Source organism: Poecilia reticulata, chromosome 19 (assembly GCF_904066995.2).
Source record: "Poecilia reticulata chromosome 19, P_reticulata-male-v2, whole genome shotgun sequence".
NCBI lineage: Eukaryota > Metazoa > Chordata > Actinopteri > Cyprinodontiformes > Poeciliidae > Poecilia > Poecilia reticulata.
This window is the reverse complement of record NC_088848.1, coordinates 14,980,739-15,006,966: the sequence shown is the minus strand read 5'-3', so window position 1 is coordinate 15,006,966 and position 26,228 is coordinate 14,980,739. Positions and strand designations below refer to the sequence as shown.

General features: G+C 40.2%; 1 protein-coding gene across 2 annotated transcripts in view; it reads right to left on the bottom strand.

The window, feature by feature from the left end:
• The window catches only part of tbkbp1 (TBK1 binding protein 1), a 57,334-nt gene extending 37,038 nt beyond the window's left edge, over positions 1-20,296 (bottom strand). Inside the window, exon 1 of one of the 2 annotated variants that reach the window (XM_008437412.3) lies at positions 20,056-20,296. The gene's annotated coding sequence lies outside the window, so the exon portion shown is untranslated. Of the gene's footprint in view, positions 1-19,736; positions 19,841-20,055 lie in introns of those variants that run through there. The other variant, XM_081600202.1, reaches the window with a different exon arrangement.
• Between the last annotated feature and the right edge of the window lie 5,932 nt (positions 20,297-26,228).

Sequence of the window (26,228 nt, the reverse complement as noted above, 5' to 3'; positions counted from 1 at the left end):
GTTTATGGATTGAAGTTTGGTATTTTTGCCCCTTTAATATAGTAATGTTACTAATGTTATTTATGTACTTATTTAGGTTTTGATTTCAAATCTACTCTAATGCCTTTTACTAAAGTCTTATCAAAGCAAACAAACCATAGCCAGATAAATAAATAACATGGAAGGAGGATAGGGAGCTAAAGCAATATTTGGTATTTCTGTGCTCTGGAGTTTTACTAAACCTAAAAATAACAATACAGAGCAAAAACATCAGATTTTTTTCCAGCTGCATGAGAATTTTCATTTTTTTCAAAACTTCACCTGAGTTGCTCATCTCTGTTGCTTAATTAGTGAACCTCAACGTGGTCCAGGCTTTGCACTTTAACACAACGTCTAATAGGTTCTTGCATCAGGGTCATCACTCACAACACATGAAACAGACTTGAACGAGAGCAGCTAATTCGAGTGAGAGCATCGCCATCATTAGACAAACAAAGGTGCTTAAAATTGCTAAGTCGCTGCCATTTTAAAGTAACACATTCTAATCCGAATCAGGAATCTATTGCTGATGTCCAGATGCTAATGAAATAAGAGGTCATTAAAGCGCAACCAGAATCAACCAATAGAATAATATTTTATTAGCATTTGGAAATCACAGACATGCTGGTTTTATAACAGTGACAGTAAAGTTTTGTGTTCAATAAACAGTTTTGAGCATCATGCCTATAATCAGACATGTAGGTCGATTAAAATGTTCTCACTCGTCTAAGTTGCCGTCAGCCATTACAGCGTTCTAGATAACAGAGCTTCATAGCAGTTGGCTGCCTTTCAAGGCTCTGTGGTATAAAACAGTGGATGAAATTCTCTGATCGCTCTCTGACCTCAGAGAAATGGTAAACAAAGGCCTGAACCTGACGCACTTAACATGCTGAAGGGGAGTTAACATGATATGCACACTCAAACAGTAGATGCAAAAAGAATGCACAGGCATTGTTGAGCACTGACGAGGATATATTAGACTGTTTCTGACATTAATATAAATTGGGCACACTTATAAGGGTAATTGCACGTAAATTGAACATTACGTCTTCATTCTGCTAAATTATCCGTCTCTTTTCTGTTCTGACGGATTCTCTCTCTTCCTGCTCATCAATCGTTCATCCCAGATTCTCAGGAAACTGATCCGTACGTGAGAACAAGTCAGGCATTTTGATGCTCATGTTGCATCCATAGTTGATTGAGCAAAACCAATGTGATTTTTGGATTCATCACATCAAAATGACCCTAAAACAGTTGAAAAAACCCCAGACATCTTTTTCTGGCTGTTGACCAGTGTTAATTAGTATCTTCTATGGTTCATTCTTGTAGTTTAGGGGTTATAGACGGAGCTTTCGGTTTAAGCAGTTGTAGACGGAGGAACGAGTAGCTTTTAGCTTGGCTCTCGTGAGAGTTCCTGCCCGATTCTCCGAAATGAGATCAGTCTGACTGCTTGTCTACTCCCGAGTAAGATACTGACTCCAATGCCAACACAACCGCACTTGAAAACACGAACTCTCATTTAAAGACAAAAATGTAGCATGCGCTAAAACACATACAAAACAGCCTGGGCCCCAGCTGCCACAATGCACACCCACACACACTCGCAGGGGAACACACAGTAAAAAGTGCTTATGCAGCCTGTCAGCGCAGCAGAAAAACACCACCTCTAACAAATGCCGTGCTGTGCTGTGCCATGCTGCTCCCATGATTCATCACCGGGGGAATCAGCTGTGCATGCAGGCGGCCATAAACTTCCATGTGTGTGTGTGCGTGCGTGTGCGCGTTTGTGAGAGAGAGAGGCAGCTGCCATTTGGGAGATTGATGGCAGGGGCAGGAGGGAGACAATGAGTTGTGTTGCTGTATTTATTTTTTTCCCCCGCAACTCTGAGTTTTCTGTCTTTTCAATCTCTCTTTCCCCTCCTTCACCGAAGCTCCCCTAATCTTTCTTTTTTTTTTGCGGATGCTGAAGTTAAACGTCAACTCCTCCAGCCCGTTTTCTCCACCATCATGCTGTCTTCCTTTCCCGTCGTTCTCCCTGACATTCATCCATCTTGCCTTTCACCAGCCAAGTTCATCACATCCCCCCTACCTTTCTCTCTCCCTCTTTCTCTCTCTATTTGCTGGAGGGAAGAACGTCTATCTTGACTTTGAATGAGAACTTTACCCACAAAAGACATTAATCTCCTTATTATTGGATTCTCTTGCTCTGAAAAACGAGATAAAGCTGAGCTAAGCTGCAGCCCAAGAAGCACAGAAAAAAAAATATTTTTGATAAAAATGTATTTTATTTGCCAACAATTAAAAAAAAGTGAATCATGGCCGCAAACACAATCGCAAACACAACTGGAGGAAAAAAAAAACATCAGTGTTCTTACACTTTGTTGACGGGGATGAGCTAAAGTTGGATGACTCACAAGAACTTGTGTGTTTCCCTGTGAAATAAAGACTGTAATTTGGTCTCAGTCGGCGAAAAGAGCATTAAGGAAGACAAGCGCGATGCTTTCTCTCGCTGCACACTCGGCTCGCCAGCAGGCAGGAGTGAAAGATGGCTGTTGCGCGCAGATGAGATGCACAATATGATGAAGAGAAAAATGTGGCTGAGTGGTGGAGACGGTTAGCCCAGAAGTCATACAGAGATCATCTGCTCTAATAACTGTTTTTACTACTTTGTGAACCAAGTGATTAAGTGAAACAGAAATGATAATGAGCCCGCTGAGAATGCGAAAGTGACTCCGCCGTTCCAACTTCGTCTCCAGACATTTTTCTTTGTTGCTTGTGCATCTTGAGTTGACAATGAATGATACGGGCTCCGTCTGACGACAGCCAAGGGCAGGAGAGAAACAAACCTGACGGCAGGGAGGTGAACAAACTGCACTTCAGCAATTTTCAGGGTAAAACAGTTTTGTTTTTTACCCTAAGGGAAGCAAAGGGAACAACGCCAGCTGAGTTGTGGAGGAAGCTGACAAAACTGAGGGAAATACCAACAGTAAGCACCTAAAAAAAACGGCCTTCATTCAGCTTATGAAACCTTTTCAAATGTCGCTTTACAATCTCAAACTCGCATGCTAATAGAGTTAACATGGATAATCACAGATTCTCTACTGGATTTATGTCTGGACTTTGACCAGGTCATGCTAGCACATAAATATCTACATCTGGATGTAGATATGCAAAGATGATCCCCTTTTTGACCTCCCTTTGGTCATTCGTGCGACACAAATCCAGGTGGGCCATATCCCTCACACATGCAGGCTTTGAAAAAAATCCATCGCTGTGGTATGAAAGCAAGATGTAGGGTGAAGCTCCACAGGTTCAGCATACAGTATCAAACATAAAATAAATGTCAGGACACTCCTACCATGTGCTTCTGCCTTAAACCCCCCCAGGCAGCTGGCTGCACAGACCATCTGTAATTGCTATATTAGAAACTTGAGCCACAAAGCCAGTTTACGCTTACACAAGTCAGCTGATGCAAGGCTGGGAGTCTCTCATTGGACCCACTTGGTCTCTTTCACAAATCACACGGCGAGTGCAAAAACATTTTTAAATTCAGCCTTGATGCATTTTATGAAAGAAGCTGATGTTTCATCAAGAGGATGTTGTGTTCAAGGACTAGGGGGAACAAAACTTGCCTGTTCTATATAAAGGACAGATTTGTGGCAAACATGAATAATAATTGTCCTGTCCAACAGATTGTCACTCCTGGGCTGTGGATCTCTGCAGCTCCTCCAGAGGTACCATGGACCTCTGGGGCCACCCCTCTGATAAAACCTCTCCTTGTGATGCGTTATGCTACAAAAAAATACTTTACACATTTGCTAGCATCCGATGAAAAAGACATTAAACCATAGGAACAGTACAATGGAATGGATAGTCTGCCCTTTTTCTCTCAGAAGTAGATGGAAATATGCCAGCATATACAAACTATCACTAAAGAACCAGCATTTATTCTGCCAGTTGTTTAGCAACAATATTACGTCTACAGTAGTCTGTACAGTAGAAGGGGGGGGGAAAGCTTCCCTTCTTGTTTTGCCTATGACTCACACAACCCGGTGCAGTATCTGTGATGCAGGTGTAGCTAATAAAAGATACCATTCAGCACACTCTCCACCAACAGTGCCTGGGCTGCATGTTCAACGCCACAACTAGAGTCTCTACGCTGCTCTTAATGTCGATAAGTAAACAAAATAATGGAGGTTTATCGGTTACATGACACCGAGACGGGGGGGGGGGGGGGTGGGGGTGCAGTATAAGGAAGAAGCAGCAAAATTGGTTACAATGACATCAAGAAGAGAAAGATGAATAAATGTGAATTTTCATGACAGCATTGGGAAATATTTCAGTCTTTCTCATCTTCTACCTTGAAGGCCACATTCTGCCTGCATGCAGATATTGATAAACTGTTTAGTAGTTTGTCAAGACAATAGTTGCCCAAATAAGATTTAACAGACATCCTCCATTTTCTTTTTTTTTTTCCTGCAAGAAAACACATTGAAAATGGAAATACTCTAAAAAATCCTGCACTCTCACACATAAGGGCGATAATCAGTCACCAGATAGCTTACACATATTTCGGGTCTGATGGAGATGGTCAGGATTCTCAGAGGGAACCCATATGTAACACGGAGAACATTGACGCTCCACAGAAACTAGGTGGCATTTAGACTGGGATCCTTCCAGCTGTTAGGCAACAATTGAAAGGTCAACATCGACTGCAATACATGGGAAAAACTACTGTTGCATGTTTGATTTATTGAAAAACATCAATTAGTATAAAAGTTGACCTTTTGTAACAGGTTCCCATTGTGCAATTTCTTCTGCGTTGAAAGAATCCTCTGTGCAAGAAAATCTTTGGTTGTGAGTTTTGCCTCTTTCTAGACTTTAGCTTCTTTCTTCTCATCATTCGCCCCTGATTCTTTGAGTTCAAATTCTACATTAAGCTTTCCAGTCATTGTTGGCATGATAGCTCACTCACCTATTTGTGAGTTCTAGCTTCTGTTAAGTGCTACATCACACAGCGTAAAAATGAAATATGAATGCGTGTGCCTGGTTATTTGCCCAGCATGTCTCTGTGTTGTCCTGTGACGGACTGACAACCTGTCCATGGGCCTGAATTTACAGAGGAAGCTCAAGGCTAACAAAGAGCACATGTGATAATTGGCAAGTAAAATTAAGCGCGTGTAAAGATACAGATTAAAAACAAGCAGTGAAACAGCCATGAAAAAAGAACGAGCATGCTTATTGAGAGTCGAGGCATTTCGTCGAAACACCCCTCTGCTACCTCTGAATTACACAACGGGTTCAATTCCAGCCTCCATTATTTGAGGATATTAAGACCGTCGCCAGCTTGAGACAGAAAATAAAACAAGGGTTTAATTGGCTCTCAGAGCTGATATGACGATCTTAGATTGATGATTAATTAATGAAGCCTGGTGCTGCTGGTTCACGCTGGATGAAACAACACGATGTGTGAGAGGGAAGAGAGCAGAAGCTCGGATCAGACAGACTACGAGATAACGCAAAAGACGGCAGATTGGGGTTGGGGGGAGTGGGGGATGGGAGTGTAGTGGCGTCTTTCAGCTGGAGCGTAAAGGCGCCTGCTCACTCAGGTGATGTTAAACTTACCAATCAAGCATGCGTGTCGAGCTTCAAGCTGCACATGTGCCCCTTGTCAAGACGTCAGAGCATTATTTTAATGGAAGTCACAGTCCTTGGCAAAGGACAAAGCTGCTCGGCCTCCAAAGCTGTTCCCTCTGTAACACTGAAACGTGAGCGTATGTGGCTGTCCCCTGTGAGGACACGGGCAAAAAAAAAGAAAAGACTTCCGTGGTAACAAGTGAATGCTCTTACATCTAACTCCTCTGAGTTGATGACCTTCAAACAGCCGTTTGGACAAGTGTGAGAAAATTAGGACTCTCCGATAGGACAAAAAGTGTGAAACACAAAGGTGTGAAACGGAATCGGATTCGGAAAGTCATGTGAATGTAAAACGAAGCAGACTACAGTTAAAACTTGTGTTGTGGATGATCGTCTTCTTGAGAAAGCTGCATTTTACATGAGGAAGGGCTCTTTTTGTCTGCGTGTGTAATGTGCGAGTATGCAAGTGTGTGTTCAGGGAATAAAGAGACACTGAGGGGGAGGAGTAAGAGCACTGAAAATGTACTCGAGTTGCTCCACAGCTCAAAGTGGACAGCTGGATTCTGCATAACGACTGAACAATACGAATACTTTAAAATATAGATACAGTTAAGCCCAAACTTATTTAAGCAACCATCCATCCATTTTCTTTACACCCTTCTCCCTTGGTGGGGTCAGGAGGGGTGCTGGTGCCTAACTCCAGCTACCGTTCCGGGCGAGAGGCGGAGTTCACCTTGGACAGGTCGCCAGTCTGTCGCAGGGCAACACAGAGACACGCAGGACAAACAACCATGCACACACACACTCACATCTAGGGACAATTTGGAGAGGCCAATTAACCTGACAGTCATGTTTTTGGACTGTGGGAGGAAACCGGAGTACCCGGAGAAAACCCACACATGCACAGGAAGAACATGCAAGCTCCATGCAGAAAGACCGGGGCCGGGACTCGAACCCAGAACCTTCTTGCTGCAAGGCAACAGCTCTACCAACTGCGCCACTGTTGGTAGAGCAGAGGCGGTCTGTGCAGCCATTAACGGCATTGCGGCATGTGGATGGATGAATGCCATCACTTCTGTCTTTGTCTTATTTCTTCATTCCTGTTGCTGATCATTAAGCTGTGCCCCCCAGTTACTGGTGCTATTTGCTCCTTCTATGGAGACCGGGTACACATCTGTAAGCTCGCTGATGATGGACTTAAGTATATATGAAACGAACGCAGAAGAATTAACCGGATCTTTCCGGCATCTGTACAGAAAAATGATATCAGAGGCACCACAAACTAAACAATGCACTGCTGAAGGACAAACTCGTTTCCAACAGAGACGGTGTTGTTGATCCAGAAATTGACCAAGAATAATTGTACAAGAAGACAGAACTATCAAAATAACCCAAAACAGTAAAGCAAGGGAAATAATAGAACACACACTTTAGGAGGCGGATCGGAACATTCTTATATTCTTTCCCTATTTGTTTTTTCAGATTCACTGCCAGCTAATCGTTTCATCTCCAGCACTGGCACCACTGGCTGATTTCATGATGCCGGAGAAAATAATAAAACCGGCATGAGGTCATGGAAGAGCCAACACCAATTTTATCCTGAGGGCATTAATTCAGCCATGTGTAAGATACTGGATATGATGTGAATGTCACATTGGCACAGAGCTCATACTCTGAGAGATGCTCACAGACAGAGGCGAAAAGCACATATAAACATGTGTGAGGCTGAAAAAGCAGCGGAAAGCTATAGCTCAGACAGCTGGGAGGTTTATTGTTGTACAGCCTTTGTTAGCAACAGCAGAACCAAAATGTTTTGTGATTTCAGGACCGAGATCAAAATGTTAGAGGAGTTATGACGAGACCGTCGGATAGCAAAAAAGCAGATGCGAGCAAACGGCATGTTCTAAATTTAAACGTGCTCACGATGCATGCAGATTTATACCAACTTTGCGCCACAAGATTACCAATGATCTCTCATGGCTTTTGTCCTGATTAGTTTTAGTTTGATTACCCCCTGTGCATCAGTAGATGCCACTTGGAATATAAAAATGCTTGTCAGAAATATGTGTCAACATTTTGTTAAACTTTATTCCTTCCCATACATGACGACTAATGCTGACTTTGGATTAGATAGCAGAAAATATGTTTTCCTATCAATGTTAAATTAGATATTTTTGAGGGCAGAGTTTTAAGAGTAAAAGGAAGAACTACAGCAAGCAATTAAAATCGTGGTCTGGGAAACAGCAACATCTAAGAAAGATAAAAGAAACAGCTCCAGCAAATCTCCCCAGAGATGACGGACAGCAAACAGGTATAGCAGACTGAGGCCTGAGTCTGAGGAGAGAGGTTCACATGCTGCGTTGGACCGTTCTTTCTATTTAGCAGAAAATGAAGAAGAGCCGACGCTGACAGCCAATTACCAGACACAAGCGCCACAGCAGTCTTGTTAGGCTGGTGCGGCCCAGATGTTCCAGGTCATGCAACGTTGCACGCGTCATGCATGTAGAACCAGAGTTAACTCAAAGTCACCCTCGCAAAAAGAACGGCGACCGGCTTGTTTGTCGAGGACAGAGCTCGTTCCTAGATGGCTTTTGCTACCGTTTGATGGGACTTCTGGTTTCGAGGTGGAAAAGGGAGGTTTTTGCAGCCGGATAAACCGAAACCGAAAAACAAAAGAGGCTGATGTAAAGATCTAGCTTTGCAAGTCGAAAAAGCAGCGGCTTACAGAGCACAGACAGATCCTGAGTGATCTCTTTCTGTCTCGAGTGTCACTCTGCCTGAAGCTCGCAGTTTTTTTCAGCCGCTTTATTTATTGGAAATCCATGCGCCAGGCCTGGCCCGGCGGCAAACACATGGATTATCCCCCAGATGTAATTATTCTTCGTATCCCGAGTCAGTTCAGTGACAGGTTGTTAGCAAGGTCAGATTGCAAACAGAAGACGGCATCTTTGTTCTGGTAGATGACGTCAAAACGCCTGAATCATCGGACTGCACATTTACAGATACTAGGTCCTCCTACACCCCAAAAAACAAAGACTATTTTATTGTTTTATGTTGATGGATGTACAGTGCATTTATTAGCCTTTTTTTTTAATTCCATTCACTTTTTAATGTCTTAATCACAATTCTTAATGTAGTACGTATACATTTAGGCATAAAGGATAATGAGAATCCTTCCATCTGCTCAAATATATTATTGATAAGCAGATTTGAAATCCATATTACATGAAACAATATAGCCAATTGCGTCTACTGTACTGCATCTAAGCAGTTCTGTGGAAATAGCATATTGAAATTGAAAGCAAAATCCTGATGGTGATTGCAATTTGATGTGCTGCACAGCATATTTTGCACATGTCCTGGTTCTACAACTATCAACCAACTGTCCCTGAGCTATACATCTCTGCAGCTTCTCCAAAGTACCAAGGGCCTGCACATTGAAATATGTTTTTGTAACATGGAAAAATATTTGAAAAGTCAAGCTGTATGAATACGCTTGTCGAGTACTGTTGTTGTAATATGATGAAAATGTAATTTTAACCAAAGAAATATGGATATCAGAAATCATGTTCTGTGCTGGAAGTGATTCACTGGTGCAACTTTATTTGTGGTATCTCAAAGATACAGAAAAAAAAATCTATGAAAGCATTTATTACCCTCTGCACATTTTATAGTTAGGAATTTAAAACAAAAATTAATTTGAAGCTGCAGGAACAACAAATAAATATATTTTGGATATGTCAACAAGACATTTCCTCACCAAACCCAGGTAGGCCATTTTCAGAGTGTGGGAGCAGATATTTTTAGGTGCACCACAGGGAGTTTAAGCAGTCCTGTAACGACCGGCAAGCAAATGGGTAACCTGGTTTTCCTGTGACACAAAAAGAATCGTGAATCCCCAGCGAGTCCAAAGACTCCGGGTTCGACAAGGACTTTCTTCCTCTTTTTTTTTTTTTTTTAATCTTACACACAGCTGCCGTCTCTTTCCATTCCTTACGCACTTCATTCCCATTCTCCATCACTAACGTATTGGACACGCGGTGCACATAAGGGTAAACTGGCCGGCACCGTTTTCAGAGCAGGTGTAGAGAGTTGCGTCGCCGTTACATCACATCTCTTTTTCCAGTTTCCCCAGCAACCAGGTGTCCTCCGACAGCAACCACCACCCTATTATGTCATCCTGCTGTTGTCACGCAGTGCTCAAGGTTTCATCGCAAACAAACCGTCGTGCTTCAGTTCTGCTCTTGCAGAAAGACTTCGGCGCTGTCAGTGGGGTTGCTACTGAACAATGGAAGACAGCCGGGACGGTGCAGTGGGAGGTGTGAGTTTGTTCCCTTTGGGAGCAGCAAAGAGGAGTTTGGAAAGCCTTTTTTTTTTCTTTTTCTCTTCTGCTAAGTGACTCATCTAAAATCCAAAGTCTTGGTTCAGAGTAGGACACGAATACGGTTGGGCCGCCCATCAAATTTCTCATTTTCCTTTTGGTTTTAATTAGAGGAGGGAGACGTACAACAATTGCCGCCCTTGGCCCACAAAACCATTACCAACGATGAGATAAAGATGAGCGATCGAGCAGAGATTTGTTTTTTATGGAATAATCAGCTCTTGTTACTACTTTTGTTCAAGCACCTATGCATTTTTGAGTGTGACAAGCAGCTGGATGAGCAAAACATAGTTAATTATTTAATTAGCAAAATAATATATGTATCAAAAAGAAGAAAATAAGCTACACAGCCAAACATGCTAAGCATATTCAATCAGAGTAGCTGCCTGCCACAATAATAAATGGTTAAAAAAAAAAAAAGAAAAGAAAAGAAATGCAGTTTAGTGTATTGGGCAAGTTGTAAAAAACTCCCAAAAAAATACTTTTTTTTTTTTTATAACTTTTATATCATAATGAGAAATACAAGACAATTTTAACCTCTATATATGTTCAGCTTAGTGGGAGCAGCCTGTGTTTCAGAATATTATTTTTGGATAAATTCCACTGTTTGTAACCTCCTTTAGTCCTCGCCAATATTTCACAAGATTGGAGCGTTCAGAATCATCCGTTCGTATACTTTATGCATCATACAAGCCCAGTTGAAGGACATAAAGTAATCAAATTGTACGAAGCACAGCTTATCAACATTTTTGCAAGAATTATAAGATCAATGATTCAAAACATGCTCCCTTGAGGCACTTGTATGAGCTAAGTTGTAGATACACAGGTAAATTATTGAATTCAGAAACAACCCATCTGCCTTTCCTGTCAAGCTCTTTTGGATGTGCCTGAAATCGTGTTAGGCAACAAGATGTTTAAATTCATAATGTATTTCCAGCTCTATTCCAATCAGGAAAATATTTTGCGTGGATGTTTTGAGCATTTTTGCAGACAACTTCATCAGTATTCAACAAAAGACATGATGTAGATAGCCAAATGATTTTTGTGTCTGGTGAGTCATTTCTGTGTTGATTCATGTTTGATTCAGATCACTATCCCGCTCAAAAGACTGAATGATGTCCCGTTTTCAGTTTTCAGATTTATTTATTTTTTTATTCTAATAATGCTGGCATTTCAAAGACTTTGTCATGCCATATACTACAACATGGTTTTTCCTGTGCTTTAGGAAGACGAATTGGCCCCCCTTGCATCATAGTTCTCGCACTTAATGGAGTACATACCTTCCTGGAGAGTTTAATGCAAAAAAAAACTAAAAAACTGTGTGATCTTCAAACAGTTCCAATTATGGTCCCGGCAGAGTCTAACAACCTCGTGTTTTGATCCGCGCTGAAAGAAAAGGAGAAGCTTTTTCTAGGTATGCCCCTTAAACAAGCAGTCGGTCAGGTAGAAATCTTCTAATGGCTGTTATGCAGACTTTGTGACCCCGAGACGCCACTCTGAGCTGAACTTCTCTAACAGTGAGCTTTTTACATATTTTATCCTCCCACTCACTGTAAATGGTGCAACAATAAATACGGGTTCTTGTCGCATCATATTTAAACCCCCAGGGAAACAGAAAGTCACGGATAGCTAATAAATAGCGACAACAGTTGCCGTTGACGACGTCCATCTCATTTACCAACATAAATATGGGAGTATTCATAAAATGTAAAAAAAAAAAATAATAATAATAATAATCTTTTTTTTTTCCCCTTCAAGACTAAAAGCCAGTTTGATCTTCCATTGCTCTCTTCATGGATCAAACGTCTAAATGTGGTTATGAAGAGAACAACTCATCAGCTTTCATTGTCCAAAAAGTTTTTTTTTCTGCAGGAAATGTTTTTGCTCTCTCTGAATTAACATGAAAATAGTTTGACCTCCAACGCCATGCCTCTTTTAGATAGCGAGCGCCTTACATAAACATAATTAAAACAAGACCCAACTTCCTAATCAATCAATTCCCTATATCATGACGTTAATCTGAGTGGCAACCCGTCACGGCTGTTCTCTGTCTCTGACTCATTTAGCCTTGATGGATAGAGGTTGGAAACCTGCACACAAAAACACATGCATACCTGATCGCCTGCGCATGCACAACAAACCCTTTGGCCTTGCTGTTTCTACCCATTAGAAGCTAAAACAAAAAAAGCTATATGCAGTTTATTCAGTTATGCCAAGAAATATTCATACCCCTGGCAGATTTAACTTTACATTTATTTCTATTCAACCAAGAAGTTTTTTTTTTGTCTAAAATGAAGTCAGATATTAATAATTAAAAGATAAAGTCATCCAAGAATGAATCTTAAAACGGAAATGTGTCATTTAGAAAACAAAACCTATAGCGGCGTCTGGTGCTGCAGTCCTTTGACTTATTCAGGAGCCAAATGGAAACACAACTTGTACAGCCCCTGTCAAAGGACAGGGGCAGAGAAGTGCGTCACGCCCGTCTTTTTTTTCTCCCTCTCTGTCTCCTCTTTGCTTCACCTCTCCAACCCTTGAAAGCCATCCATGAATATTCCATCAGCCGGCAGGGCCTCTGCCCACCCTCTTCATTTAATGATTCAGTCTGTATGTGTCTTACATAAACGTCCGTGTTTATGCATAGCACCGTTGATCGTGGCGCGTCACTTGACAAAAACCAGAGGCAGGAAACGTAGAAGTGAGTAAGGAAGCGTTGCAAAACGCACAGGAGGAGAGTGAACGAGGGTTTTGCATAAATTATCAATCTGTGAATTATGTCAGCACAGTCTCCAGGCAGGACACGCTGTATGTATGTGTGTGTGCGTGTGTGTGTGTGTGCATGTGTGCGTGTGTGTCTAATGTGTGCTGCCCACCGATAATGATACTGCAAAGCAAGATAAATGACCTCTTGTTCCTGTGGTGGCTACCGACTCTCAGGTAGAAACTACAGCAGTGGAGACAACACAGTCTGGTTTTTATGCATAGTCTGCCCTAAAAAAAATCTGATTAATGAGAAAATATTATGCTTGGTTGGAAAGGATAATAAAAAAAACAACCTGAATCAGTGCAGTAAATTTAATTTCCTGAGTTAAAATAATTAGTTCCTTCATAGGAGCATACTTAATTTATTTTAACCATATAAAAATCACATGAACAAAAACAGGATTTTTTTTTTTTTTTTTGCATTTTCACTTCTTGTATTCCATTTTGTTTTAAGACAATTGTGCAAAGAATGAGTTAACTATTTACAGCCATAGCACCTGAGACATTTAGCACAACTAAACGTCAGGGGGTCACTAAATTAGGACTGGGTCCATCATCATCTGGTGTGACCCCACTTTGAAAGCAGGCTCTTTGATGGTGTGGAGCTTACATGTATGTGGAAACACAACGCCAAAAAGGAAAGAAATCAGCAATGACCTTACAGAAGCAATCTATGCTACACCTCAGTATGCAAAAGACATAAGGAGAAGGGTCTGTGTCGAGTGTGTCCAAAGTGTTTATTTATTCAGCTCAAAATCCATATAAAAATTATCCTGATGCACAGGGAAATTATAAAAATTTCTACAAAACAAGCTAACCTCATGTGAACAATAATTTCACGCATTCATCTTAACGAGAGCTAGCAATAGCAACAGCTTTATCGAATGTGTACAAACACATTCAAAAGAGCGTGCACTGCTCCGTTGAGTAACGTTATCTCTCAGGAGGGAGCGACCGCTAATCAAATCCTTGGAAATGATTGCGTTCCAACAACAATTTCAAATCATCGTCAAATCCAAACCTGGTTCATTCACGCTGACCCCTTTTCACTGTGACGCTGCTGCTGCTGCTGAGAACAATGAAACATCTGAACGTGATTTTGTATCCGTCACGAGGACCAAATATGTGTTCACAATTTTTGCCGTTCTTTTTCAATTTAACTCTTTTTTTTTTTTTTTTTTTGGTACAGCACATCTTTTACAAAGTAGCTGCAAAGCTTAAAAGTCCAAGGTCTCGAGGCATAGAGAAAGCACAGATTATTGTTGCAGTTTTTCCAAAGAACATGACAGGGATGATTGCATTCGGCTTCTTTCTTTTCTCAGCTTAAACAGCTTCAATCTAAAGCTTGTTAAATATTTTTCTTAAACTGTCGTGCCAGAAATGCCTTGTTGAATTCCTTGGTACAAGACGATGAACAAAACTGTTTTGCCTCTTTGTTGAAGTGTCTCATGAAACAGTTTTATTCTCAGATTTACAGGTGTGACAGGCAGTCAAGTTCAGAGAAAGAAAACATCAAACCTATAAGAAAAACTTTACCCCTGCTGACACACCAAATGCACATCTTGAAGTTGCTGTCACAGTTTCATATCTTGTCATTCATACAGAGATTCAAAAAAAAAAAACGTGCTATGTCTGAAAGTGAACAAAACTAACAGAACTTTCAAGTCCTGTCGTATTTCTAACATATGTGTGAGGTTCAGCACTAATGTTGGCTTGTATAATATAAATCATATGCATAACTAAAGTCCCGCACCTCAAGTCCGATACCAAAACAGTCAGAGAGGATTTAAAATGAAAAATAGCACCGCTAAAAAAATTACTCGGTGAAAAGAAAACTGCCAGTGTGAAAGCTAGTTATTTTTAATTAACAGTATATATTTAGAATTCTAAGTATTTTTTAATCAATTTTTGTTTTACTATCAATACAGTTTTCTGTACATTTATTTCAGAGTAATTGTTAATATTTTCAGCTGCAGTTATATTTTTCTATGCCAATATTATTTTTCGGTTTCATTTTAAGCTGTCATTGTTTAGTAACTTCTCTTCCGTGAAGTTTTCTTATTTGTTTTTTTTTTTTTTTGTTGTTTTTTTTTGGGTGGGATTTCACATTGAATGATCAAGTGGCTGCCAGGGAACAAAATGTCAATGTTTTATTTTTCCTATACCTCTGAGGCATAAATATCTGAGTGGTAAGCTGATTATCAGCTGATTGATAGGAAAGTATTAGAGTAGAGGCTTCAAAAGATGAGAGACTGAGGCAGTGCACTTCAGATCAAGGCACATTCATGTGTTAAAATGGTCCAGTCAAAGTCCATTCCAAAAACCAACTAAGAATCTGAGGCAAGACCTGAAAGTATCCAATCCAAGAAAAATAGGAAACTGACTCTCTGGAAGTGCAAAGTTGTTCGAAACATACATCTGAAGACTTACAACTGTACTCGCATTTACTTTTACAACTGCATACATGTGTACTTATTTGTTCGCAAAATAAGATCTGGATGAAAATATAGGAAATTTCACCCCAGCATAATTCAGTTTAAGGAGCCATGTCACTGGAATAGTAACCGCATCTCTTCAACTTCTGCTTTTTAATTCATTCGGCAACGAAAAACACTTCCTCTGTTCAGTCAAAGGTGCCAACGTTCCCGGTCTGATTGCGTCAGTAACCTCCCCTCTCCGAGCGCACATGAACACGCTCTCTTCAGACCGGAGTCACTCCAAAACAGCTTTCGTCAAGGTCAGCTGGCACAGTTCAGCCCCGCTGAACACGCTCTAATTGTCTCCACAAGTGAACACTGCGAGAGCTTGTTTCTGACTGTGAATCATCTATAATGAAAGAGCTTTTCCTGTCTCGTTTCTATAAAAATAAAAGCGACAAAGAGACTCGACGTAGCACACGCTGCTGATGTGCACTGTGTCCTTGGACAATTCAGTCCTGCTCATAACAAAATCACACACACGTTCGCTTCAGAGCATCTCTAAAACAAGGAGACGCAAACAAAACGTTAATCGGCACGGTAAAAAGAGTACGTTTTACACCGACTTCAACCTTATGGGGGGTTTGCTGAAATCAAATTTAAAGCTGCGCAAGGTTGAAAATAAACAAGACTAAAGAGGCAGAAAATCAGCAAAACACGCACAGGCCCTATATGGAAACTGAAGAGCGGCACGTCGGTTGAGTGATTGGTGATTAGGAGGTGAAGGTATGATTCACGTCCTTAAATTAGCTCCTTTTGACGAGACCCCTCAGGGCACCGGAAAAGGAGACTGAATGGCTCAACCGAAGTGACGAAACTGCAGATTGACGCTCAGAATGAGGGGTTCTTCATGTGACCCGCTGACCTCGGTTAAAGGCTGCCGCCACATTAAAATATTCAGCTCTTTAAAAAAGTCTGTTGGATTGCAGAGATTCATAGGGGTACAATGAAAATTGTGGGCTAAATTACTCCTCTTTTGTGGTTTCTTCTTATTTACCCCCCGACTCTGCTGGGCCTCTGCAGCAGCACATAGCTGTTTACTCATGATCCAAGCAGCCAGTCCTTTCATGCAATCTCTTAAAGTGGTCTCGATCAATGACGCTCCAGGCTCTCTGAAGGTCTGTGGCTTCTTTTTCACTGCACGTAAACATAACGTGACCTCTTCAGAGCCTCACTTGATTTTTTATTTTTTTTTCTCTTTACTGTGTTTTAGCCTTCATTCGTGGTTCCCATAAAAGCAGAAGAACGTCACTTGGTTGATCCCTGAGGATGGCTGATTTGGATTCAAACAGATCTGAGTTTGTGCATGATTAGCAAACTCTTGTGTTTTCATGTGTAGAAAATGGACTGGCACAGTCAAAACAATCAATACAAATCCACCCCCCATATCAAGAATTGCCAAAGAATCGTGACTAAAGAAGCTGATTTTCTATTAGTTCTCTTCTACTATATTCCGACGTGGTGAAAAGAGTTGGACCGTAACAGAGATGTTAAGTTTTGCAGAGATGGAAATTTTTGTGTTTTACAATATTTCACAGAGGACACAAATAGCAAAATTGTTGCAAATAGCAATGAGAACCTGGAGGGGGAGGGGGGGGTCACTTCATTTCTTAATTTCTTAACTTAAGTTTAGTACAGACATGTCATCAACACAGGCCCCTCAAATTATGACAGATTGATGTTGAAACACGCTTAGACATTCAAACTCAGAATGAACAATATATCGCAATTAATATTGGTATTGGTCACCTCAGTAAAATCTGATATTAATAACTGATGTTTATTTCCATTTTGATCCTGCTTATATGTACGTTTTGGAAGGGGAGAAGTTGAGCATGTGATATTTTTTTGGGCATTTGATAGTGACACACAGCACACGACTGTGGCATGTTTAACTAAATAAGAAAGAGATTTTCAGTGATATACTCATTCACAGTCCAGAAATGGAAGAGATGTGATATTAGTAAATATTGGTCATCGGTCATAGCAGCAATATTGAAAGCGGAAATTAAGTACAAATAAAACTGTTCATTTTGATGTAGTTCAAACAGAATGCAACACCGTCTTTTTCTCATGCACTTCTATTCCGCAGAACAATTTCAATAAAAGGGGGCAACGTCAACTTCTTGAGTCAGCAATAGTTACCTAGAATCAAAAGCACAATGCCCTGTTCGATGTAATTTGGTACACTATTTTCTCTGTTTCCATTGTAAAAGCAGACGACCATATAACCATGCTCGTACTGAACCCACTGTTTTGGACTGGCTTCAGTTGTAGGTCCATAAGACAACGGTATGGTTAAAGCAGAGCTACTGGTGTCGCGCAGCACAGTTCAGTGATTGTACAGGTATGACACAACTTTAGGCATTTGGGTTTAACCCAGTGACTGTCGAACTAATGGTAGAAATGGTTTTCTGAATATTATGCACCTTAAAATAGTGTACCAAACCACACCGTCCCATACCGTACCGCTGAGAGGAAATGAGGCGCAAGTAATCACTCAATGTAACAGTTTTGTGGCTCGTCCAAGACGTCAAGCTGAGAGGTTTAGCTGCGACAGAGAAGGTTTCAGCTTGTGAGTATCATCTCCTCAGGAGGAGAGGATCATGACTCCAACAGTGCAGAGCTTGATCGCCATTGGCAGCAGGAGAATGTGAGTGAGTCTAAAAGGCAAATACATTGGTAAATATATTGTCTGCCTGTGTCTTGCTTAAATATCGCGAGCACACTGAAAGAAAAGGACACGCTTGAGATTCTAAATGAGTGTTTTTAGCAAACTATTGAAACATTTTAGAACGTTATGAAGCATCACATTTGTGCCACTGTTAAAACTTTCAGCCACGGCTGAACACAGCTGTTTTTTCTGCGGCTTTCGAAACGAGCTGCTCAGCACAGGTACAAAAACAAACAGGCTCCTCCATTGTTGGTGAAAAGGGCAAGATGTGATTTCTGTTTTCTCCTCTGAACAGGCAACAAAAACACGAGTTAACCTTTGAATCATATCGTCCTCAGAGGAAAAAAAGGAAGTATAGCTTTGTTACCAATGCTGTCAGATTTCTAATTCAAACCATTGGGCGGATTACGTTGAGATTAATGCCAGTGGGCGGTTGCTTGATTTAAATATGCTTTTTTCAATACCAACTGTAAGTAAGACTGAATACTGACTGAAGAATTTTTGTATTTGAAGCTTTAGGAACGAGTTGCCTTCATGTCCTTCACACCTATTTTCATTAAAAAGTTCAGGTTTCCGTACTTTGATGACAATAAATTACATACTTTCATTGCCAGTAGCAACAGTCTTCTTTGTAGGACAAAAATTTCAGGAGGTTTTTTTAGAGAGGCTGTCATGAGGAACACAGCACCCAGATCAGGGAGAACGCTGAAGAGGATTCCTCATCTGAAAACTGTAAACCTACCAAGACCTGCCTGTCCACCAAAACTAACTACTCAGGGAAAGATAAATTTTTTTTAGAGAAGCAGCCAAGAACTTTATGGTAACTCCGGAGGAGCTGTAGAGACCAACAGCTCTGGTGGGAGAATCTGTTGATAGGACAACTGTTAGCAGAGAAAAATCGTAAGAAGTATCATTTTATGCCACAAGCCGCATAGAAGACGAAGCAAACATGGAAGAAGGTGCACTGCTCCCTTCAGAAGAGACTGGAATTTTATTATTTGCTCATTTATGGAGGAAAACAAACACTGCACATAATCTAGAACGCAGTACCTCCTATGGTAGTGGCAACAATGCTGGACTACCCTGAAAAAGGCAGAGGTCCACTTTTCAACAGAACACGCAGCAAAAGCTGTAAAGCTGCTTAGATCAAACCATATTCATCTGTTAGATTGGCTCTGTCAAAGTCCAGACCTAAATCCAATTGAGAATCCAAATCCAATTTCACCAAATCTCCCAATCAGTAGATAAGCTTCAGCTTTTTTTTTTTTTTTTGCGAATATTTTTAGCCTTTAGATTTTCAAAGATGATAGAAAAATATAAGCAGCTGTCACTAATACAAGAGGTGGTTCTGCAAATGATAAAGCATCATGTATCCACCACTTCACCAGTTATGTGCACCACATATATTAACAGCTGAGTAAATATTGCGAGAAAATGTAAAAACTTTCAAACTTCAACAAAGGCACTGCAAAATCCTCTGCTCCTCACGCCTGAATCTTTGCAAAAAAAAAAAAAAAAGACCTGAAAATTACGGATCATTTTACAGGACTTCTCAAACGCTCACAGGCAGGCTGATATCTCTCTGTATATGTTTTTGCCTAATAGAATAAGTTGAATTGTGCGAGCATTTCCGTGTGGTTTGTCGTAACTTGTCTTGTCCGTGGACATCAAAATCCTGGTGAAATAATTAAAAAAGAAAAAAAAAAAAGGAAGCAATTATGTTCTGGTGTTTCGCGCTGCTTGCGGTGTTTTGTGATGGAACCAGGGCTCTTTGCGGACCGCTCACCCATTAGCACCGAGCTGAAGTTGAAGGTTGCCCGCCAGCCTGCGGCCAGGACATCGCTCAGACTGGTGCTGATGTTGCAAACAGCGGCTTCCAGATCGACCCTCTTCCCTGCCTTCCCCCCCATCCGCGATGCTCACTGCAAACACATCGCTACAGTAGTAATACTACATGAACAGATCTGTGGGAAGCACCCCTCGTCTGGCCTTCTCCACCCTCCCACCCCCCAACACCCTCAACACTCTGTTCACTAAAACGTCGCCATCCAACACGCAGGAAACGAACCACATCGCATTGTTTGGGTAGAAAACATATAACTTACGCGCTCCAGCTGATCGATCCGTGGATGGCATCCCGTTTTCTTTTCTTTTTTTCTCCCACCCCCGTCGGTGGAGGCTTAGCTCCTCCTAAAGCAAAAACGCGTCCTCGCTTATTGTTATTCTCTTATTTATTTTGGATGTGGCGGTGAGTCCAGGTGGAAGCCCGCTCTGCTCCTCTTGTGGCGCGGCTCAGCACGCCTCCTGGAGATGCTGCCGAGCAGGACTGAGGAGCTCCACTAATGTGGGATGATGATGATGATGATGATGATGATAATGTCGCGGGAATAGGAGCGTTAGTTTCCTCCTAACGAGAACATGCACCGCCTGAGTCACGGCGTATTTTCCAGGCAGAGTCCAATCTGTCAGCAGCACGCTGGAGTGGAAGGTGATTTATCAAACATTTAAGTCCGGCTGGAATTTAAATTTGAACATTCTTCATCCTCCACGGGGTTGAAAAGAAAAGAGAAAAAAAAAAGATAGCGTGGAGGAAAAAAAAAGAAGCATGAATCTATTTATAGCCCACGCTTTTCCAACAGCTTACATTTAAAGACACATGCCTCTTCCAAATGCTACATCCTCCATACATCAGCTTTGTTTGTTTTCGCACCTTCTGTTTGCAGGACTGTGAGGGAAAAAAACGTGGCTGGAGCTGTTGGCACCGGATCCACAGCGAAGCGCCGGGATCTGCAGGCGTCTTTTACAGCCATGGGGATAATGTGGGTCAATGCCCCATTTATGTGAAGCACAGACTGTTGTCTTACTTCTTCCCCTCATATACTGGGGGTTTCATTTTCAATAAAGGTTTTTCTTTAAAAAAAAAAAAAAGTTAATCTGTTAATAGCACAGCTAGTAGTTATACGTTCTTCTAATCTAACCTTTGTGGCGGTCGAAGAACAAACTGAGTGAAAGCCAAGATTTGTTCAAGTAAGAAGGAAGCATGGATGTGAAAATTATCAACAAAGAGAACATGGGTAAAGACAAGAATTTAAGGAACAAACCCAAAATACCCTGGAATTCAGAACTAATGTACCAGGAACGAACAGATTAGAATGGCCCAGTCAAAGTCTGAACCTTAATCAACTGAAAATCTATGGCAAAACTTGGCAAAAAGATTGAAAAAAAAAAAAAAACAATTCAGAAGGAAAACATCTGATTTGCATGAACCTGTAGTTCAGCTTCTGACTGGAGCACAAATTATTTAACCTAGGAAACCCTTTATTTAGGCTAGATCAAATCATCATTTTTTAAATTAGATTTGTATAGTGTTTTTATTTCCTACATATTTGACCGTCATTTTACTTTTATATCTGAAATACTTTCCTTAAAACAATTACTTTATCGAGGCACTAGATGGCAGTGTTGTACACCATAACTCTTCACCTGCTAACAAACGTTTTAATTCCTACTGAGTGATCAATGCAATACACGTCTGAATTTTTACAAACTTTTTTTCAAACTTCTGTTCTTTGCAAAACGATTTATATTCCTTTACCTTTTTTTTCATATTTTGTCATGATGCAACCAAACACATTAATGGGTTTGATTGAAAATGCGTAGATATTCGCAATATACCGAAAAGAAAATGATCCATGAGTTTCAAAATATTTTCAAAATAAAGATCAGAAGTGTGGCAAGCATTTATAATCATCTTCCCCCACACCCCTCTTTACGGCGATTCCCTTAAGTAAACCAAAAGGCACCGTGAAGACCAATTAACGCAGACTGGCCAGCGATTACGATGTGGAAAACATTAAAGAGGTGTTAGGTTAAAAAGTTATCTCCGACGTGTTTGGAGCAAAATCTGAGTTTTCAGATGTGTAAAACTAATAGAGGAACAGCCCACATGACTGCAATTTTGATTGCAGTGAATATTTTTTCAAGACTCTGTAAATACCTTCAAAGTACATATTTTAATAGCTTTGATCCAATCAAACTGTTGACATGGGCTATTAGGAAAATTACAATACAACTGTAAATGTATCCAAAAGAAAGATATAAAGTTGTTGGTAGTTTTTCTTAATGTTTTTTTAGCTACTTTAGATGAATGACATCACCAGAGAAACCTGACCTAATGGTGCTAAAGGTCTTGAAGCCCAACTTGATTCCCCATGTCAAGATTGGCTGGAAAATAAATTAAACTTTAAATCGCTGTTCTTTCAATTAGATCTACTTTTTTTCTCAGCACTCTCATCAATGTTTTTTTTTTTAAAGTGACACCAATGATACTGTGAAACCTCCATTTATCAGTCTGAATACGTAATCAGACTCCTATTATCCTTTGTCGCGTGAAAAGAAGCTCACCATTAGTGTCTCGGTCATTACACTTGTCAGAAACACTGTTAAGCCTGGATATTTACTAAATGGGATTTCCACAGGTTGTATTTATATTCCACATTGAGCATTTAACTCCTGCTCAAGTGGAACCTTTTATTTGTGTACAGAGGAATGCAAGTATTTGCATTTAGATGCACCTTTTAAATGCAAAGCGATCACAGCGTTAACGGGCCATCGACGGTTCCCCCGGGCCTACAGAGGATTTTCCACTGGGGCTGTTATTGTCCAGTTGGTCACCCTTCACGCAGCACGGCTGTGACAGAATGCCCAAACATTTAGGCCTCACATGCCTGGGCAGTTTGTTGACTGTTGGGAATTGGAGCCGACAACTGGCAGGACTGGAGCCTGATAGGGTGCGGAAAAGTACTGGTGGTAGCTCGAGGGGCCCCGCCTCCCCCCTGACCAGTACAGTTCCCATTGAGGCAACGCTGAAGAAAAATAACCTGCAGTTTCAGGCTAAAGTAGATCAAGCTTATCATTATATTATGTAAATAGAATTTTATGTCCTTCATGGGTTCATTATAAACTGATTAAAACCTTGTTGGAGTGTTACGGATGCAGATGGAATGGACAAATATCTGTTTGCCTCTGATGCTGATCATATTTCAGCACCTTCTCTCGACCTGCTCACATTTCTGAAAATCAGCAAAAGCGTCTTTGTAAAGTCTCTGCAAAACATTTTTTTTACTGATTATCTTCAATTCATTAGTTCAGGTTTATATAATGACCCAGACAAACTTTGTCATAAAGAAAATATTATTAGTGTACATTATTTCAATCTACTTTTTAGCTGTCTATAAATAGAAATGCTCATACTTATCTCATTCAAAAATGGCCCCAAAACAGTTCTGTGGGTGCTGTTGCGAACTATTTTAAATGTTTGTTGAAGAATCCTTGACTGTCTAAATATTACAGATGTTGAACTAGTAATTACTAAATCTAGTGGACATTTTCTAAAAACTGCGAACTAGCCCTAGTTTGCTGTGAAATTGGAAGTTACTGCTCAGTCAGTAACCAGTATCAACCAGTATCAACTGGTTACTGCCTGAAAATACAAATAAGCATTGGGAAACCGTAGCAACAGACTGTATTTTGTCTCTACTCTTTCACCCCCTTGATGGCCATGGGGCTCTGACCAGTGAGGCATGTTGCCACCAATGCTAACAACTCAGGGGTGTCCAAAGTGCACCACAATTAAAAAATACAGAGAATCTGTCCTGCTGTAAGCAACAGGCAGTTGGTGCAGGTCAGCACTTTTCTAAAAAAAATCTAAAAAGAGTGAGTTTCATTTTTCTGTTATTAACCATTTTGCTGACTAAACTTTGCTAAATAGAGCAAGGCCTGACCCTTGCCCTGTGCTTGTTCCCCACCACAACCTCTGAGCACAATGGACCCAAAAGAAATGATCAGTATAGCAATTGTACAAGACACTTTTTGTGTTCAGGATCAACTATGATTTCCAGATCACTGCTTCATTAAAATCTTGCATGTTTAGAGTGTTACTGAAGAGATTAAACAAAATAACATATTTGTTGAGAGATTCATTTTTTGTGGCCCTTGAGTGCTCTCAACTCTTTGACTTTGGCCATGGTGGCAAAAGGTTTGGACACCGCTGCCTTAAGTAGATAAAACTGAACCAACCGAGCTATTCTGAGCATCTACACTGTAAAACAGGATAAGTGGACTTTACTTTAAAAATGTGTACAGACTTGTTGCCTCGAAAAACAAACAAAAAAAAAAATCAACGTTTCAAAATGTAAAAATGTTAGCATGTGCAAGCTGTACATCTTAAGTTTATGAACCTTGATCATTTTCAGTAACATTTTAAGTAATGAAATAATAATACACATAACTTAACTGAAATTTCTAATTACACTGTTCTCTTTAATATATGCAAATCTGTATCAATTTTTGGGCTTTTTTTCAACTGATGGAGTACCATTACCTTGTGTAATTTTAGTGAACACAACTTAAGTTACTTTGATAAATCTGAGTATATTGTAATTACTTAAATGATACTGAAAGCTTTTAGTTTTTTAACATTAAACTACAGAAAACTATGTGATTGAAAGAGTTCCTGGCTCCTACTTTTTACATGTTTCTCTGCTCAAAGATTGACAAAAAACACGAAGAGCAGTGATAGTTTGCTCACTTTTTTGCAGCAGAGCAGTCATACTTTAAAGCATTTTTACCTCAAAAGACCCTCAGCTTTTCAAACAAGTATGTTGTGCAGTATTGCAAACCTAAAGTTTAAGTACTACAAACCTAAAATAACCTGATAAATTTTGCTGAGTTGTACATGAACTAAACAGGAAAGACATCTGGACATGTAAGTCATATGCAAATAAACTATTTTGTCAAAATAACTTTCCATGGTGAACAATATTCTTAAACTTATCTAATGTGTTATTCTCAGCCATATTTTGTCTTCCTACATCGCAAAGAGCATTGTATTTGTTACATACATTAAAAAAACATGTCATCGAATCATATTTTATTTTTCAACGCTTAAATCAGTTGTACAGAAGTTCAAAACATTCTCTTTGGGTTTGCAGATTTGCTTGAGCAGAAATGGAGTAACGTCTGGACATGTCCTGAACGTTAAGTGTTAACCCTCCACAATCCAAAATCTTTCAAATATCTAACTTATTTTTTTTACATTCACTCAATTTAAATAGATTAACTGAATTAGCTTTTTTTAATCTGAACTTTTATGTGACAAACAACAACTAAATAAATGTTATGTACAGTGAAGAATCAGTGAGGCTTTTTCTCTTCTAAAGACAATGGGAACTTTGGTAGAGAGCATGTTAGTTATTTAATCTGATCTTTTCTAAAAGAAAGTCCAAGGTAACATTTTTCTGTTTTTGAGTCTAAGCTTTACTTTCATTTTGCAGATGTTTGTTGGTCCAAACAATCCAATTTCAGCCTGATATGTTTACAGAATCTGTTCTAAAATCCTTCCTACGTTTGTGTTTGTCAGGTGACAAGATGTAAAATGATCTGGAAGAGGCTGGGATTTCATCGTCAAAGACAAAAACAACCAACTCTGACATGTACATGTGATGATCATGCTCAACGGGGATCATATTACGTGCTCGCATGAGGAGTGAAAACTACGATAATATCTAATCTCTATCTTCATGTACAAACATCTGACTCTTCACTGTTATATTACTTTCTCTTTTGTGGTTTTCAAAACAAGAAACTGCACAAACTAAAATATGTTCTGACTTAGAGCTCACTCGTGCTGGCTTTCTAGAGACAATCCCAGAGGTACTGACGCAGCCGCCGGTTATGTAACAAGAGATTTGATTAGGACAGCCAGTTCCCTGATGAAGGCATTTCTATTCAAAACTTTACGTGGCGGGCTTCCAGGGAATCATTCACAGACAGGGAACTGGGAGGACATAAACAAGTAGCAGTGGACCAGACTGTGTCATCATGCAGGAGAAGGAGAAGGTTGGAAATGTGATCTTTCAATGAAAAAATCTGATTCACGTCAGATCCTAATGAATGAATGTAAAAGCAAATAAATAGTTGAACAGTTCATTTGATTACTGATTTTAAACAATATATTGAAAGCATAGATGGATGGACACATGTGTGGATGGATGGATCCTGCTGTATACACACAAAACTGGTGTTTATGTGGGTGTGCTAAGAAGAAAGCAATTTCTAAAAGAAAATCTTTGGTCGCGTTTGCAGTTTGACACAAGCCACATAGTTTACACAACAAACATGTAGAAGAAAGTGCTTCAGTCAGATTACACCAAAACTGAACTTGGTACTGTTAGTGTTAATGCAAAAACACTTTGTGTGGTGGAAAACTGACCTTGCA